Raw genomic sequence first — 10,114 nt, 5'->3', positions numbered from 1 at the left:
TCCTTCTTTTCTAAATAGCATCTAAATAACCCCTGCGTTAAAACAAAATGAATTTACAATTCTGTCAGGTTCTCTCTTTTTATCAGAATTTTGTGTGATGTGCCTGCATTAACCTGAGTGACCTTTTAAACTGGATAAACTACATGTTTTATTTTTAGATGTAAAAAACATCTAAAAACATACAATTAGAAAGATTCGCTTCCTTGTAATGACAACGTCTGGCTAATGACAACATCCGGTTAATGACGATATCCGGCTAATGACAATATCCGGTTAATGACGACATCCGGTTAATGATGATATCTGGTTAATGATGATATCCGGTTCAGCGCCGTAGAAAGAGAGAGTTACGACACTCTTTGAACTCGCCGATAGGCGGTCACGTGTTTCATGTAGCTCTCAATAGTTCCAAACATCTCAGCTGTGTCAGTCAGGTTGAACGGCTTCAGGCGCGACATAACGCAAAAAGCAAATTTTTTCACTCTTTCCTGTGACTTTTGGTAATTAAATAATAATGAACTGATTACTGGCTACTAAATCATAATTTGAAAATCCAAACAGAAGTAACAATACCTAATATAAATGCTCTTTCTGATCTCCTCCGCATGCTAGCACATGCTAGCAGGGATGCTATAACTGTATTCTGTGCCAGCGGTTAAGAGCTCTGATCAAACTTACCTTCGGATCTACATCCTATACTACGTGGAAAGATCTATTGCCTATGTATTTAAAAAAAAAATCCAAATATTACAGATGGAAAATGAGCAGAATTAAAATTTTATTTAAAAATATTATAATTTTTAAATGAATGAGGAAAATATGTAGCTGTATGAAAATATGACTGAAGACCTGGGATGAATTCTTAATTTTTGTAGAAAACATAATTATACTATTTTTTGCTGTCATGTGAACTGAGTACTTGTATCTATAACAGACTTGATTGTGACCTTAGTCTGACAACTGTTGTAAAATTGTAATTAATTGACTAAAATGTTCATTTAATTCAAAATGTAGTTAAAATCGTATTAGATGACAAAACAACTGAATTATGCAAAAATAAATGACCAAACAATTTATTGTAAGATATGTAAAATGCAAAACTATCTTTAATAAATAAGTACTTGCACTACCATTTATACAGTTTATTAATTACATCTGCACCAATAAACTGTATCTGATCAAATCTGGACAAGGTAGAAATGTGCCCAAGTCCGAATGAGGGTTCATCCTCCTTGGCATCATTGGCAGCAGCTCCTTTTGAAGTCAGTCATCACATCTGCTGACCTCCCTGAAAACAATACAGAAACAATCAATATCATAGCTAGAAGGCAAACAAAAGTAAATGTGTTCCTCTGTAGGTTCAGCAGGTTACCATGGTTGGGTGTGCTGCATTTGGATGCACCAATCGGTCAGAGAAAGGAATCCATATGTATGGCTTCCCAAAAGATCCTGAAAAAGGAAAAAATGGTTGGTTCAAGTCAGTAGAAGCAACCTCACCATCACCAGAAGTCACAACAACAGGAAACTATGTGAGTAAGTTCAATCTGCACACTGCACTGGAAAATGCACAAGGGCCTAATGAAATGTGCAAGAAAATAAATAAATAAATCACTTTACAGGCACACTTTGAAAAAGGACAGTTTGTGAGGGCACAGTCAGGCCAAGTGAGACTGAGGGCTGATGCTGTTCCAACCCTTTTTCTTCATTGCCCAGAACCAAAGAGGAGGAAGGATCCTGCAATGAGAAGTCCAGCAGAACTTCCACTGCATGTTGATCCACTGACTAGTGATCACACATATTGTTCTAAAGTAAACTTTGGTACGAACCATGTTAAATAATACATTTAAAATGTTTTACCTAATCTTTATGCTAACAGTGCCATTATAATTTCAGAGATGAAGGAAGGAAGAAACAGAAATGAAGCAAGTGAGATGAGGGAAAGTGAACGGGAAAAAGAAGATGAAATTGTAGCCTCAGAGGACAGGGACATGCCAGGAACTGATGCGCCAGGGTCAACAGGGCAAGAAGTATGCATCAACAGGGAATACAATCAGGAAACCGAGGTGAAAAAGCTGAGGGAGGAATTAGAAAACCAAAAAATTCACATAAGAACAATAGAAGGAGAACTTCACAGACAGAAGAAAATTAATGCAGTCCTACGAAAGAAAAAATTAACAATGGAAAAGAACTTTGGCAGCATTTTCACAAAAGATCAAATGAAAGCTATTGGTGTGAAGAGTAAGAGAGGCATTAGATGGAGCAAAAACACATTAAAAAAAGCCATACAACTTCACTTTTCTGTGGGCTCAGCAGGCTACAGGCTTCTTCAGGACATGAGTCTCCCTCTCCCTGACATCAGAACCCAGCAAAGAAGATTGCAACACATTAAGCTGGAACCAGGTGTGCTAGGAGAAGTTTTCAACATGCTCCAACTAAATGTTGACAGTTTAACAGAGATGGAAAGAGAATGTACAGGTCATTCTCAAAATATTAGCATATTGTGATAAAGTTAATTATTTTCCATAATGTCATGATGAAAATTTAACATTCATATATTTTAGATTCATTGCACACTCACTGAAATATTTCAGGTCTTTTAATGTCTTAATATGGATGATTTTGGCATACAGCTCATGAAAACCCAAAATTCCTATCTCACAAAATTAGCATATTTCATCCGACCAATAAAAGAAAAGTGTTTTGAATACAAAAAACGTCAACCTTCAAATAATCATGTACAGTTATGCACTCAATACTTGGTCGGGAATCCTTTTGGCAGTAATGACTGCTTCAATGCGGCGTGGCATGGAGGCAATCAGCCTGTGGCACTGCTGAGGTCTTATGGAGGCCCAGGATGCTTCGAAAGCGGCCTTTAGCTCATCCAGAGTGTTGGGTCTTGAGTCTCTCAACGTTCTCTTCACAATATCCCACAGATTATCTATGGGGTCCAGGTCAGGAGAGTTGGCAGGCCAATTGAGCACAGTGATACCATGGTCAGTAAACCATTTACCAGTGGTTTTGGCACTGTGAGCAGGTGCCAGGTCGTGCTGAAAAATGAAATCTTCATCTGCATAAAGCTTTTCAGCAGATGGAAGCATGACGTGCTCCAAAATCTCCTGATAGCTAGCTGCATTGACCCTGCCCTTCATAAAACACAGTGGACCAGCACCAGCAGCTGACACGGCACCCCGGACCATCACTGACTGTGGGTACTTGACACTGGACTTCTGGCATTTTGGCATTTCCTTCTCCCCAGTCTTCCTCCAGACTCTGGCACCTTGATTTCCGAATGACATGCAGAATTTGCTTTCATCCGAAAAAAGTACTTTGGACCACTGAGCAACTGTCCAGTGCTGCTTCTCTGTAGCCCAGGTCTGGGGAATGCGGCACCTGTAGCCCATTTCCTGCACACGCCTGTGCACGGTGGCTCTGGATGTTTCTACTCCAGACTCAGTCCACTGCTTCCGCAGGTCCCCCAAGGTCTGGAATCGGCCCTTCTCCACAATCTTCCTCAGGGTCCGGTCACCTCTTCTCGTTGTGCAGCGTTTTCTGCCACACTTTTTCCTTCCCACAGACTTCCCACTGAGGTGCCTTGATACAGCACTCTGGGAACAGCCTATTCGTTCAGAAATTTATTTCTGTGTCTTACCCTCTTGCTTGAGGGTGTCAATGGTGGCCTTCTGGACAGCGGTCAGGTCGGCAGTCTTACCCATGATTGGGGTTTTGAGTGATGAACCAGGCTGGGAGTTTTAAAGGCCTCAGGAATCTTTTGCAGGTGTTTAGAGTTAACTTGTTGATTCAGATGATTAGATTCATAGCTCATTTAGAGACCCTTTTAATGATATGCTAATTTTGTGAGATAGAAATTTTGGGTTTTCATGAGCTGTATGCCAAAATCATCCGTATTAAGACAATGAAAGACCTGAAATATTTCAGTTAGTGTGCAATGAATCTAAAATATATGAATGTTAAATTTTCATCATGACATTATGGAAAATAATGAACATTATCACAATATGCTAATATTTTGAGAAATGGCAATCACCCCTAGTGTGGAGCTGCACCTAGGAACAGGGAAGCTGTTTGGGGATGTGACACTGCCTGGTCACACAGGAGCTGCAACACATGCATGTGTTTTTATGTTGGCAGGAAGTACAACAAGATGGAAGCAAGTAGTGGGTTACCATTTTAGTGGCAATTCCACTAATGGAGCTAGTTACAAGCCAGTCATCCTAGACATCATTGAGAGAGCAGCTTCCATAGGTCTTGTTGTGGTAAACATCACGACTGACATGGGCAGTGCTAACTGAGCGATGTGGCGGGCTTTTGGAGTGGGCCACAAGAAAACATTTGTCCAACACCCAGTAAGACCAGACAAAAGGCTGTACTTCATGCCAGATGTCCCTCATCTGGTGAAGAATTTGAAGAGTGCCCCGGTTAGTGGTCAGACCTTCACAATTCCACCAGAAATTGTACAAAAAGAGAGTCTGCCACACAATGAGGTTTCACTGGGTCCTTTGAAAGATTTGGTAGATTTTCAGGAACAAATGCTTTTGAAAATTGCTCCAAATCTTTCACAAAAAACTCTTCAGCCCAGTCATTTTGACAAAATGAAGGTGGGGCCTGCATTGAATGTCTTTAGTAAGTCAGCAAGTGCAGGTCTGAAATACATGGTGGAGAAGGAGCAGTGACCCACACCTTATTTCCTTGGAAAGACGGAAGGTTGCAAAACTTTTATATCTGTTTCATGTGCTTTAATCAACAGACATAAATTTGAGTCATGTCCTATCAGAACTGATCCTTCTACTATTTCAGGATCTTTGGTCCCAGATCCCTTTGTGTTAACTCTTAATCTTATAGCCGTACCGAATGGAAGTAAGTTGTATGGCCAGACAGGTAAATTAACCAGGGTTCTTGTTACTTTTCCTAGTAGAGATGGGTACTCATGTCCTAAGAACATGGTTTGGATGTGTGGAAATAGATCATATCTGTATCTGCCTGCTAATTGGTTTGGAGTATGTTATCTAGCTCACTTACTACCTACAGTCACAACTTATAATTCAATCAGCCCATTATTAGAGAGGAAGGTTTCACTGTTCTGACCAAGGAGCAGCAACCTCTTAGAACGATGAGTTTGCAAAGTAGAATGGCTTTGGATTATCTGTTAGCTGAGAGGGGTGATGGTTTTGACGAATTTTCCTTTAGTTGTGATTATCTTGTAATCAGAATAAAGGAGTTGTAATGGAAATTCTTTTATTAAATGTTCCAAAGTGTATGACCTTTAGGTTACCTCACTCCTCAGAACATCTGTGTTAGAGGAGGAAGCTGTAAAACCATTATCAGAGGTTTAATGATTAAAACCCATGCTTTAGGGTTGTGTCTCAGGAAGAACAGATGGGTCTGCTCATAGATAACTTTGTTACCTCTGATCTGAGGAGGGTCTAGGGCCATAAAGCACAGACTCTTTGAAGTTGAGGTAACACCCACATACTCTTTAAATACTGTGTGTAAATGTTGATCGGGGCTCTGTTCCACTGACTAACCTCGGTGACAGGGTCTTCAAACGCTGAAATGCCTTTGAATAAAACTTATAAAGACAAAGTCTGGATTTTCTCTTGTTGTGAGTCAACTTTTCTCACACTTTGATAAGGAAATTCCACTACAGTAGCATAACCTTTTCTGTATTTCCTTAGTGTCCTTTTTCCTGTATTTCCTCAACGTCCTCCTTTATCATAGTCCAATGCGATGATGACATGAACAGGGGTGTGATGACTTTCACAGCAGTGCTCAACTCCAGCCCCCGAGTACATAGAAAGCAAAATAATTATGAGCAGAAATGAAACTTTGAAACCAAATTAAAATTGAAACCAAGTTAAACTTTTTAGAGTAAAATTGTGCTGCAGCAAATATAAAATACATAAAGTTCTAAAATAAATGGTCAAACCATTTTCCATTCAGAAAGAACTTTCTTCTACAAGCTCTCTAAACGACAACCCAGGTCCAGCCTCCACAACAACGAAGGGTAACATTCTGTAGGTCAATTTGGTTCCCTCTCATCACCTGTAAAAGGCTATTGATAGAAAGATTTGAACTGCTCTTTTTAGCAGTCATAATCAATTATATTCGCTCAGGGTTTTCATGCAAAAGAAAGAAACAGAAGTTAGCACGGATAGTTCAAGCAAGCACCTTTCCCCTGGAAGCATGCTTAGTTCCATTCTACCTCGCCCTATCAACAAAGATATGTACTGGTCCTTCTCAAAATATTAGCATATTGTGATAAAGTTCATTATTTTCCATAATGTCATGATGAAAATTTAACATTCATATATTTTAGATTCATTGCACACTAACTGAAATATTTCAAGTCTTTTATTGTCTTAATACGGATGATTGTGGCATACAGATCATGAAAACCCAAAATTCCTATCTCACAAAATTTGCATATTTCATCCGACCAATAAAAGAAAAGTGTTTTTAATACAAAAAACGTCAACCTTCAAATAATCATGTACAGTTATCCACTCAATACTTGGTTGGGAATCCTTTTGCAGAAATGACTGCTTCAATGTGGCGTGGCATGGAGGCAATCAGCCTGTGGCACTGCTGAGGTCTTATGGAGGCCCAGGATGCTTCGATAGCGGCCTTTAGCTCATCCAGAGTGTTGGGTCTTGAGTCTCTCAACGTTCTCTTCACAATATCCCACAGATTCTCTATGGGGTTCAGGTCAGGAGAGTTGGCAGGCCAATTGAGCACAGTGATACCATGGTCAGTAAACCATTTACCAGTGGTTTTGGCACTGTGAGCAGGTGCCAGGTCGTGCTGAAAAATGAAATCTTCATCTCCATAAAGCTTTTCAGCAGATGGAAGCATGAAGTGCTCCAAAATCTCCTGATAGCTAGCTGCATTGACCCTGCCCTTGATAAAACACAGTGGACCAACACCAGCAGCTGACACGGCACCCCAGACCATCGCTAACTGTGGGTACTTGACACTGGACTTCTGGCATTTTGGCATTTCCTTCTCCCCAGTCTTCCTCCAGACTCTGGCACCTTGATTTCCGAATGACATGCAGAATTTGCTTTCATCCGAAAAAAGTACTTTGGACCACTGAGCAACAGTCCAGTGCTGCTTCTCTGTAGCCCAGGTCAGGCGCTTCTGCCGCTGTTTCTGGTTCAAAAGTGGCTTGACCTGGGGAATGCGGCACCTGTAGCCCATTTCCTGCACATGCCTGTGCACGGTGGCTCTGGATGTTTCTACTCCAGACTCAGTCCACTGCTTCTGCAGGTCCCCCAAGGTCTGGAATCGGCCCTTCTCCACAATCTTCCTCAGGGTCCGGTCACCTCTTATCGTTGTGCAGCGTTTTCTGTCACACTTTTTCCTTCCCACAGACTTCCCACTGAGGTGCCTTGATACAGCACTCTGGGAACAGCCTATTTGTTCAGAAATTTCTTTCTGTGTCTTACCCTCTTGCTTGAGGGTGTCAATAGTGGCCTTCTGGACAGCAGTCAGGTCGGCAGTCTTACCCATGATTGGGGTTTTGAGTGATGAACCAGGCTGGGAGTTTTAAATGCCTCAGGAATCTTTTGCAGGTGTTTAGAGTTAACTTGTTGATTCAGATGATTAGGTTCATAGCTCGTTTAGAGACCGTTTTAATGATATGCTAATTTTGTGAGATAGGAATTTTGGGTTTTTATGAGCTGTATGCCAAAATCATCCGTATTAAGACAATAAAAGACCTGAAATATTTCCGTTAGTGTGCAATGAATCTAAAATATATGAATGTTAAATTTTCATCATTACATTATGGAAAATAATGAACTTTATCACAATATGCTAATTTTTTGAGAAGGACCTGTACAAAATCTCATCTGCCTTCTATGAAGTAATTGTAAAGGCCTTAGCTCAGTATCTTTTAAGCTTAAACAATCCAACTCCAGAGACCAGTCCACTGACGAAGGCAACTGTAAAAGTTGTTAAATGACACACTTTTTTAAGTTGACTTTGGAAATTGCAACTTTAGCCTAAGACAAATACGTTAAATTGAACCACACAGGAAGGCTGAAAAAAAGAAAACGGCACAATCGCAGATCGTGTTCGTGTGGTACTCCACGGGAGGGGCAGATGGGGAGGAGAAAGAGGAGGAAAGAGAGAGAGGGAGGGGGGGGGAGGAGGATTGGGACTGTGTGTGTGTGTGTGTGTGTGTGTGTGTGTGTGTGTGTGTGTGTGCTTTCCAGGCAGGAAAATCTCCTTTCCTTCTGTCTTTTATTTTTGTATTCAATAACACTTTGGCAAAACTTGTGATCAAACCAAGTTGTAACGCCTGGATTCAAAAGTGCAACTGAAACATCTAGAAATCACCAAGCAGAGCGAAGAGAAGAGGAAAACAGATTTAATTTAGATACTCAAAGTTATCATTCTGAGCAGAACAATGGAACCCCGAAAGCAATACACACTCAGTATGGCCAACACATGCACATTTTCATACGCTTTACATGTATTACACACAAAATACCAGTCGACACACTACCTTTCACTCAATCAGCGCTGGTCAAAGCCATTCATAACCCACTCCAACTTCATACGTTCTTCACACTCTAATACTCACACCTGATGTTCTTCCCCGGGGAGTTTTAACCTAATTTATAGTATTATTGATGTCCCAATTTATCAATTCTCTTACTTTATGTAAGCTCACGAGTTAATTGTTTGCTTAACTCACTTTGGTCTTTTTAACAAGATCACATTACTACTTCTACAGAACACAGATCACCACTGCTCACCATAGAGATCTCAAACAAAAAAGAAAACACTGCAACCTCCGAATCATGTACATGTAAAATTTCAACAGCTGTGGCCTTTTCCAGAGCTTTTTTGCCCTCCGGACATCACACGGAGGCACAATTATCTTACTTCAACTCTCCTACGTATCTTTTCTAACAAGTTTTTTATATATATGAATTAGCTGTCTCTTAAACAAGAAGGATTAATTCTCAGAGAAAATCAGTATTAACGCCAGATTCTAAATAATAGACTTATGCCTGCCCTGGTAACCACGACCCAGCCGGGGGTGCGCACTACTCTTTTTAAGACTGCCTTAGCCAATTCCAACTTTATGTTTTTTGACAGTCTTCCTGCATGCAGGAATCCGTGAAGACTGTGAGAAGAGAGAAAAAGAGAGAGATCAAATTCTCTATCTACACCCCTCCAGTTGAAGGGCCCAACCAACTGAAATTCTTTCAACAAGAAAGGAGACAAGAACTCACCCTCTCCCGTTGTGGGCCCCGAACCACAGCCCGCCAGGCCCGGCTCTTGAGAGGGTGTGACCGAAACCCTCTCCCAGTAGATTGAACTTCCCGTACGGGCCACCAATATTTAGGAGCGGGCGGTCTGATCACTGAGCTAATATAATGAAAACATAACTCAGAGACATCTCTCATCTAACAGCCCTCACGGGAGGGAACTTTTATTCTTCAAAGAGCGCACAGAATCATCTTCATCAAAAATTCCAGAAGTCTCCCTCCCTTTCAGTCTTTACGAGGTGGTTTTTATAGATACAAAGCATTAGTGTGTATTTGGGCCCTCTTGACCAATTGAAATCATTCATTTATGTAATACTTCTGGCATCCACAACATTGCTTTCTCTACTTTTCCTGGAATACACATTCAGCCAAACATCTGGAAAACATCAGATTGGGCTACGTGACATTTTATAATAACATTCTCATGACTTATCTGGATGCTGAATTCCAATGTCACAATGACCTGGCTGTAGTCATGAGATTTCCTGGCTGAACTGCACTAACAAGCCCATTAGTCTTTTCCTCTCGCCAAGACGTTTCCCTAATGTAATCAGTTTGTATGTTTACTCAGAGTGAACAATTCTTCACATCTTGTGATGATAAAAACAATAATAACACTTTAAGCTTTAAGCCTCAACAAGTTCAGATACTAAAGTTACAGGAGGGTTTGTTAACCTGTCGACCATGGCAAATAATGCACGAGCATTGTTAATGTTTTTGCTGATGATCTCAGAAAAGAAAGATTCCCTTGCATTTTTCAGTTGTAGGTTATATCTGTAAAGTCTCTCTTTATAGATAATATAGTGAACTTGGAG

The 10,114-nt window shown here is 40.6% G+C and overlaps 1 long non-coding RNA gene across 1 annotated transcript; it reads right to left on the bottom strand.

Moving 5' to 3' along the window:
• Positions 1-1,183: 1,183 nt before the first annotated feature.
• LOC124878765 lies at positions 1,184-9,484 on the bottom strand. Its single transcript, XR_007040853.1, has 3 exons — positions 9,264-9,484; positions 1,373-1,449; positions 1,184-1,288 (listed from the first exon to the last, which is right to left on the bottom strand). It is a non-coding gene; the product is annotated as an uncharacterized LOC124878765 (long non-coding RNA).
• Between the last annotated feature and the right edge of the window lie 630 nt (positions 9,485-10,114).

This window comes from Girardinichthys multiradiatus, chromosome 2 (assembly GCF_021462225.1).
Source record: "Girardinichthys multiradiatus isolate DD_20200921_A chromosome 2, DD_fGirMul_XY1, whole genome shotgun sequence".
NCBI lineage: Eukaryota > Metazoa > Chordata > Actinopteri > Cyprinodontiformes > Goodeidae > Girardinichthys > Girardinichthys multiradiatus.
The sequence above is the reverse complement of the archived record's forward strand: the minus strand, read 5'-3'. Positions and strand labels throughout refer to the sequence as shown.